We start from the raw sequence: 9,870 nt of genomic DNA on the forward strand, positions 1-9,870 counted from the left end.
CTTTCCCCTGAGGCCTATGGCTGCCCGACACCATATTAACATTTCACTCCTGGGGGGTATCGCGATGGGGTTTGAATCACTCAGAGTGACACGACCAATCTCACCACCAGTCAGCTCTACCTGCTGTCTCTGCATCAGAGCTCTGATTTCCTTCTGCAGGGCACGTTGCTCACTGTGGCCAGCGGTTTCTGCCACCTGTTGCAACAAAACAATAACTTCTGCAAGACAATTTTCTATAACATTAGTACCAAGAGTCATCATGGGATTACATTCTCGACGATCAATATCAACAATCACAATCCCTTGGGCTTTCAATTCCACCCGCCCCACCTTGATGGTGACCTCCTTATACCCCACTTGTGGCAACGGCTGACCATTACTGGCTATTATGGTGAAATCATCGTCAGGGCCACGAGTAATATCAGTGTTCTCCCAATCAGGGGCGGACACAGACAGCTTAGGGCCCCTGTGCAAGAAATGTATCTGGGCCCCCCTCCTTTCATCGCGACCAAGCTACAGATATACATATTTTTTTTACAGTCTCCTCTCATATATATTGCAACCCTTATTACACAGTGCTCTCTCTTTATGTATAACACCGTCCCGTATCATATAGTTCCCTCTTGTTATGTACAGCACCGTCCCTTACATATCAGATTCTCATTATTATTATTATTATTATTTATTGTTATAGCGCCATTTATTCCATGGCGCTTTACAAGTGAGGTGGGGTATACATAATAAAAACAAGTACAATAATCTTGAACAATACAAGTCATAACTGGTACAGTAGGAGAGGACCCTGCCCATGAAGGCTCACAATCTACAAGGGATGGGTGAGAATACAGTAGGTGAGGATAGAGCTGATCGTGCAGCGGTTGGTTGATCGGTGGTTACTGCAGGTTGTAGGCTTGTCGGAAGAGGTGGGTCTTCAGGCTCTTTTTGAAGGTTTCAATGGTAGGCGAGAGTCTGATGTGTTGTGGTAGAGGGTTCCAGAGTAGGGGTGATACGCGAGAGAAATCTTGTATACGATTGTGGGAAGAGGAGATAAGAGGGGAGTAGAGAAGGAGATCTTGTGAGGATCGGAGGTTGCGTGTAGGAAAGTACCGGGAGATGAGGTCACAGATGTATGGAGGAGACAGGCTGTGGATGGCTTTGTATGTCATGGTTAGGGTTTTGTACTGGAGTCTCTGGGCAATGGGGAGCCAGTGAAGGGATTGACAGAGGGGAGAGGCCGGGGAATAGCGGGGGGACAGGTGGATTAGTCGGGCAGCAGAGTTTAGAATAGATTGGAGGGGTGCGAGAGTGTTTGAGGGGAGGCCACAGAGCAGGAGGTTGCAGTAGTCAAGGCGAGAGATGATGAGGGCATGGACTAGGGTTTTTGCAGATTCTTGGTTGAGGAATGAACGGATTCGTGCAATATTTTTGAGTTGAAGTCGGCAGGAAGTGGAAAGGGCTTGGATATGTGGTTTGAAGGAGAGATCAGCGTCAAGGATAACCCCGAGGCAGCGAGCTTGTGGGACTGGGGAGAGTGGGCAGCCATTTACTGTAATGGATAGGTTTGTTGGGGGGGTCACGTGAGATGTCATTATTTTTGTTATTTATACCTCCCTGTTCTTTATTACATATCATCCACTCCTGTTAGATATAAACTGAAATGATGGCTGATGGAGCATGGGAAAGCTTCTTTTGTGATGGATGCGGCTGATGGACTGGTCTTCTGGTCAGATGCTGCTCCCTCAGCAGTCATTTTACATTTTACAGGAGAGGACACCATGCAATAAAGAGAAGACGCTGTGAATAACAAAAATAATGAGAATACTCAATGTAAGGGACGGTGCTGTAGATGGCAAGAGATGATACTGGGTAATAATGGACGGCGCTCCACATAACAGGACGCTGTTAGTGATGAGCGAATCTACTCGTTACTCGAGATTTCTCGAGCATGCTTGGGGGTCCTCCGAGTATTTTTTAGTGCTCGGAGATTTACTTTTTCTTGCCGCAGCTGAATGATTTACATCTGTTAGCCAGCATAAGTACATGTGGGGATTCCCTAGCAACCAGGCAACCACATGTACTTATGCTGGCTAACAGATGTAAATCATTCAGCTGCGGCAAGAAAAAGTAAATCTCCGAGCACTAAAAACTACTCGGAGGACCCCCAAGCATGCTCGAGAAATCTCTAGTAACGAGTATATTCACTCATCACTAGACGCTATATAATAAAGGACGGCACCATACATAAATAGGATGTTACGTAATAAGGGACGGGAGGGTACCGATACCGCAGATGCGATTTCAGGATACGGTCACCGCCGAAGCAGTCACAGGAAGCGAGCACTAATAACAGTAAACAGGGTATGGGATATGGGATACTATATCAGACTAGGAATGGGGGACCTGGCAACATACATTTGCATACACACCAACTACCTAACATACTGTAACTATAGGGATTGCTCAGGCACCTCCCTACTGAGGAGGGTGCTTTTTATACAAGATGTCTCCACGCTTTTGGCTGGGAGACACGTTGCAAGTGAAGACACATTTAACTAAATGCCTCCCAGCTGAGCATTTACCATGTGTACGTGCTGCCCCTTTTAGAACAGGGGAGTGCGCAAAGATGCACCCTAGGCACCCCATCGGGACACAGTGCAGCATGCATAGTGGAGGTAGAAGGCAGGAGCATGCTGGAGACAGTGCCATGGGCCGGTGAGTAAGCTGATGTCCCTGCATAGAGGTAGGAGGGTACACCATGTCAGGCATAGCGCTACATGCCTCTTTCTGAATTTGTCTTGTTCTTCTGCAACACATGGAAAAAAACTCGATTCTACTCACCTTTCTCCGCTCCCATGCCACACGGCGTCCTCTTCTGCAACCGGCGCAAGAGCCGCCAGCTGACTTGTCGTCACTGCCATATGCCCCCCAGTCATGGACACACCGAAGTCAGATGCTGGATGCAAATTGGTCAGCGGCGTGTACTGCAGCAGAACTGGCGGATCACCGGTGCTGCAATATATTTCAGCTGAATGTGCGTCCAAGGATGCAGATTGAACTGAAATATTCGCTGGTGTCAGTGGCCGCACTCCACTTCTGGGCCCAATGCAGCTGCGACTTGTCTGGCCCCGGGAATGCCCCGCTAAAGGGAACCTGTCACCAGGTTTGGCAGATACAGCCACCACCTTTCAGGGCTCATCTACAGCATTCTATAATGCTGTATATAAGCCTCCAATCCGACCTGTAAGAGAAGAAAAATAAGTTTTATTATACTCACCCGGGGGCGGTCCGGTCTGATGAGTGTCACAGCTCCGGGTCCGGCGCCTCCCATCTTCTTATGATCGCCGCCGTGCTGCTTGCATCATGGCTCCCCGGCATTGCGCTCCTGCGCAGTCGTACTTATCTGTGCATAGTACTGCAGTTCGCAGATGCCAGGAAAGGTCAGAGAGGCCCAGCGCCTGTGCACTGCATGACTTTGCTCTGCCCTCAACAGGACAGATAAGTACGCCTGTGCAGGAGCGCGATTCCGGGGAGCCATGAAGCAACAGGAGGACGGCATCGCAAGAAGATGGGAGGCCCCGGACCCTGAGCTGCGACACCCATCGGACCGGACCGCCCCTCAGGGGAGTATAATAAAACTTATTTTTCTTATCTTTCAGGTTGGATCGGGGGCTTATCTACATAATTACAGAATTCTGTAGATAAGCCCTGAAAGGTGGTGGCCGTATCTTATAGCGGCCAAAACTGCTGACATGTTCCCTTTAAGTGATATTTACCTTTACACTTACTACCTACTGTGTCTCAGATACTAATATATATATATATATATATATATATATATATATATATATATATATATATATATATATATATATATATATATATATATATATATATATATATGTATATATATATATATATATATATATATATATATATATATATATATATATATATACAGTGGGGCAAAAAAGTATTTAGTCAGTCAGCAATAGTGCAAGTTCCACCACTTAAAAAGATGAGAGGCGTCTGTAATTTACATCATAGGTAGACCTCAACTATGGGAGACAAACTGAGACAAAAAAATCCAGAAAATCACATTGTCTGTTTTTTTATCATTTTATTTGCATATTATAGTGGAAAATAAGTATTTGGTCAGAAACAAAATTTCATCTCAATACTTTGTAATATATCCTTTGTTGGCAATGACAGAGGTCAAACGTTTTCTGTAAGTCTTCACAAGGTTGCCACACACTGTTGTTGGTATGTTGGCCCATTCCTCCATGCAGATCTCCTCTAGAGCAGTGATGTTTTTGGCTTTTCGCTTGGCAACACGGACTTTCAACTCCCTCCAAAGGTTTTCTATAGGGTTGAGATCTGGAGACTGGCTAGGCCACTCCAGGACCTTGAAATGCTTCTTACGAAGCCACTCCTTCGTTGCCCTGGTGGTGTGCTTTGGATCATTGTCATGTTGAAAGACCCAGCCACGTTTCATCTTCAATGCCCTTGCTGATAGAAGGAGGTTTGCACTCAAAATCTCACGATACATGTCCCCATTCATTCTTTCATGTACCCGGATCAGTCGTCCTGGCCCCTTTGCAGAGAAACAGCCCGAAAGCATGATGTTTCCACCACCATGCTTTACAGTAGGTATGGTGTTTGATGGATGCAACTCAGTATTCTTTTTCCTCCAAACACGACAAGTTGTGTTTCTACCAAACAGTTCCAGTTTGGTTTCATCAGACCATAGGACATTCTCCCAAAACTCCTCTGGATCATCCAAATGCTCTCTAGCAAACTTCAGACGGGCCCGGACATGTACTGGCTTAAGCAGTGGGACACGTCTGGCACTGCAGGATCTGAGTCCATGGTGGCGTAGTGTGTTACTTATGGTAGGCCTTGTAACATTGGTCCCAGCTCTCTGCAGTTCATTCACTAGGTCCCCCCGCGTGGTTCTGGGATTTTTGCTCACCGTTCTTGTGATGATTCTGGCCCCACGGGGTGGGATTTTGCGTGGAGCCCCAGATCGAGGGAGATTATCAGTGGTCTTGAATGTCTTCCATTTTCTGATTATTGCTCCCACTGTTGATTTCTTCACTCCAAGCTGGTTGGCTATTGCAGATTCAGTCTTCCCAGCCTGGTGCAGGGCTACAATTTTGTTTCTGGTGTCCTTTGACAGCTCTTTGGTCTTCACCATAGTGGAGTTTGGAGTCAGACTGTTTGAGGGTGTGCACAGGTGTCTTTTTATACTGATAACAAGTTTAAACAGGTGCCATTACTACAGGTAATGAGTGGAGGAAAGAGGAGACTCTTAAAGAAGAAGTTACAGGTCTGTGAGAGCCAGAAATCTTGATTGTTTGTTTCTGACCAAATACTTATTTTCCACCATAATATGCAAATAAAATGATAAAAAAACAGACAATGTGATTTTCTGGATTTTTTTGTCTCAGTTTGTCTCCCATAGTTGAGGTCTACCTATGATGTAAATTACAGACGCCTCTCATCTTTTTAAGTGGTGGAACTTGCACTATTGCTGACTGACTAAATACTTTTTTGCCCCACTGTATATATATTGTACATACATGCATAGATAACCAAAGTACACATCGATACATGAAAACACTTTTGGCCATGACTGTGTGTATGTGTGTGCATTATATGTAGCATATACAGTATACTGTATATATATAATTATAGACACACAGATAACTACTGTACACTCAGGTTCTAATACACACACATACATATATATATATATATATATATATATATATATATATATATATACCGTATATATATATATAGTGTACTGTGATTATGTTTGTGTCCCACAGATACATATGAGCACTGTGCATAGGTACATATACATACACTAGATGATGGCCCGATTCTAACGCATCGGGTATTCTAGAATATGCATGTAGTGCGACGTAGTATATAACACAGGCCACGTAGTATATTGCCCAGCCACGTAGTATATTGCCCAGCCACGTAGTATATTGCCCAGCCAAATAGTATATTGCCCAGCGACGTAGTATATTGCCCAGCGACGTAGTATATTGCCCAGTCACGTAGTATATTGCCCAGTCACGTAGTATATTGCCCAGCCACGTAGTATATTGCCCAGTCACGTAGTATATTGCCCAGTCACGTAGTATATTGCCCAGTCATGTAGTATATTGCCCAGCGACGTAGTATATTGCCCAGTCACGTAGTATATTGCCCAGTCACGTAGTATATTGCCCAGCCACGTAGTATATTGCCCAGTTACGTAGTATATTGCCCAGTCACGTAGTATATTGCCCAGCCACGTAGTATACAGCACAGAGCCACGTAGTACATTGCCCAGCCACGTAGTATATTGCCCAGTGACGTAGTATATTGCCCAGCCACGTAGTGTACAGCACAGAGCCACGTAGTATATTGCACAGTGACGTAGTATAAAGCACGGAGCCACGAAGTATATTGCCCAGCTACGTAGTAGATTGCCCAGTCACGTATGTCACAGGTTAAAAAATAAAAAATAAACATACTCACCTTCGGATCCGAGGGCCCCTTGTAGTTCTAACATACTCACCATTCTCGTCGCTGCTCCTCAGCGTCCCGTCTCTCCGCCTCCTGGGATCCAACGGCGCTGTGCCAATGGGCGCGAAATCTTCCGTTCCTAGCGAGACCGCTAGGTATTCTGGGTAATTTTGCAAAGCATCGCTGGGAAAGGAAGATGGTGGCAGGTGTGAGCGGACAACGGAGGGTGAGTATAGCAGGTTTCTGGGTTTTTTTAACATTACTTTTTTTACTATTGATGCCGCATAGGCAGCATCAATAGTAAAAGGTTGGGGACACACAGGGTTAATAGCAGCGGTAATGGAGTGCGTTACCCGCGGCATAACGCGGTCCGTTACCGCCGGCATTAACCCTGTGTTAGCGGTGACCGGAGGGGAGTATGGAGCGGGCGCCGGGGACAGTGACTGCGGGAAGCATGGAGCGGATCGCCGGGGACACTGCGGGGAGTAAGGAGCGGCCATTTTCTTCCAGACTGTGCCTGTAGCTGATTGGTCGCTGCAGCCATGACAGGCAGCTGGCGAGACCAATCAGCGAATGAATAACCGTGACAGAAGGACAGACAGACGGAAGTGACCCTTAGACAATTATATATACATATATATAGATACTTATATATAGACTTTTACAAACAGGTGCACAGAAGTATGGTAATACACATAGGTGATAGTAAGTCTGTACACATTTTGTTACTTACACGTGCCGTCCCTCTGGCAGGTGCATTCTTCCATCTCCAGCAGCTCCATCCTGGAGGTCTTCAGTCCTCCATCAGCACTTACTGGCCAGATCTCCAGCTCTCGCCAGTCCTCCTGCCTCTTCACTACCTCTGATAGCTGCAGAGAGTTCTCCCTGTAGTCAGTGGATCTGAGACTTCTACCTCCTGAGAAGTTCTGTCAGGTGCCTGACCCATGTGAACATCGGACATCACATCACCCTCCCCTCCCTCCGTAGCCACTTACCAACCCTGTACTGAGGGGTCTTTACTGGGCTGCACTGGCCACTCTTCAGCATTCACACTGCAGCTCCTGCATCTGAATGGGCCAGTGCCGCAATTTTCCAATAAAGCCCCCTCGGTACAGGAGGTGGAGGTAGCTACAGGGGGATTGATGTGATCTCATGTGAACATTGATCAAGCAGTTCAGTTGTCAGAACTGCTCAGGAGGCAGCAGAGGTGTCAGATGTACTGACTGCTCAGAGGCTGTTCCCAGCAGCAGTCAGAGGCAGTGAGGAGGCAGGAGACAGGACTGGCTGAGATCAGCCATACTTACCAGGCCTGTTCCTGCCTGCACGAACCAGGAAGAGAAGCTGGGGGCGTGTGCAAGGATTCCGGGGGGCGTGTCCAGTGATCCCGGGCTCCTTCATCATATCAAAGAGCCAGCGGCAGCATCAACTAAGAGGAGAGGAAGGGGCCCCTCTCTGACAGCAAAGACTCGGGTACAGCCCCTTCCTCTCCTCTTAGTGTAGATGCAGCCGCTGGCTCTATGAGAGAGTAAGATATTTGAGCAGCTGATCGGGCCCCCTGTCCTCCTGTGCAGCTGCACAGGCTGAACATGCGGTGTGTCCGCCCATGCTCCCAATACCGTTTATAAAGCACGTAAGGTATAGTCGTCATCTGAGAACCGGTGTCCAGCAAAGCGTTCAAGGGGATTCCATCAACCACTACAGGGAGAACTGGTCGTCCTCCAATATACTTGGTTCTCTGTCATGATCTCTGCAGGCAGAGATCATAGCAAGCCTATAGAGGGACAAGCTCTCGGAAGATGGAACTATACTGACCATGAACTAAGCCTGCCGCGCAACTAGAAATAGCCAGGTAGCATTTCCTATTTATCGCTAGATGCCCAGCTCTGGCCTAAGACCTAAATAGCTAGCAGAGGGAAATATAAGACCTGGCTCACCTCTAGAGAAATATTCCAAAGAAGACAGTAGCCCCCCACATATAATGACGGTGAGTTCAGATGAAACAACAAACGCAGCAGGAAAATAGTCTTAGCAAATTTGAGGTCCGCTTACTAGATAGCAGAAGACAGATAGTATACTTTCATGGTCAGCAGAAAAACACTAACAAAACACCATCCAGAGATTACCTTAAACTCTGGCATTAACTCATAACGCCAGAGTAGCAATCCCTGATCAACGAGAGCTTTCCAGACACAGTAACAAAACTTCAGCTGTGAACTGGAACAAATAGGCAAAACAAAACATGGACAAAAGTCCAACTTATCTAGTAGTTGTCTAGAAGCAGGAACAAGCACTGAGAGGCATCAGATAACATTGTTGACCGGCAAGAAACCACCAGAGAAATGAGCTTAAATAGCGACACCCACTACTGATGGAACCAGGTGAAACAGGAAGGAGGATGACAAGTCCAATTCCACAAGCGGCCACCGGGGGAGCCCAGAATCCAAATTCACAACAGTACCCCCCCCTCAAGGAGGGGGCACCGAACCCTCACCAGATCCACCAGGGCGACCAGGATGAGCCCTATGGAAGGCACGAACAAGATCAGAAGCATGAACATCAGATGCATTGACCCAAGAATTATCCTCCTGGCCGTAACCCTTCCAGTTGACCAGATACTGGAGTCTCCGTCTGGAAACACGAGAGTCCAAAATTTTCTCCACAACGTACTCCAACTCACCCTCAACCAACACCGGAGCAGGAGGCTCAACTGAAGGTACAACAGGTACCTCATACCTGCGCAATAACGACCGATGAAAAACGTTATGAATGGAAAAGGACGCAGGGAGGTCCAAACGGAAAGAAACAGGATTAAGAATCTCCAATATTCTATAAGGGCCGATGAACCGAGGTTTAAACTTAGGAGAAGAGACCCTCATAGGGACAAAACGAGAAGACAACCACACCAAATCTCCAACACAAAGCCGAGAACCAACACGACGATGACGGTTGGCAAAACGCTGAGTCTTCTCCTGGGACAACTTCAAATTGTCCATAACCTGCCCCCAGATGTGATGCAATCTCTCCACCACCGCATCCACTCCAGGACAATCCGAGGATTCCACCTGACCGGAGGAAAATCGAGGGTGAAACCCCGAATTACAGAAAAACGGGGACACCAAGGTGGAAGAGCTGGCCCGATTATTGAGGGCGAACTCTGCCAATGGCAAAAAAGCAACCCAATCATCCTGGTCAGCAGAGACAAAACACCTCAGATATGTCTCAAGGGTCTGATTAGTCCGCTCGGTCTGGCCATTAGTCTGAGGGTGAAAAGCAGATGAAAAAGACAAATCTATGCCCATCCTAGCACAGAATGCCCGCCAAAATCTAGACACAAATTGGGTACCTCTG

Source organism: Ranitomeya variabilis, chromosome 4, assembly GCF_051348905.1.
Source record: "Ranitomeya variabilis isolate aRanVar5 chromosome 4, aRanVar5.hap1, whole genome shotgun sequence".
Lineage (NCBI taxonomy): Eukaryota > Metazoa > Chordata > Amphibia > Anura > Dendrobatidae > Ranitomeya > Ranitomeya variabilis.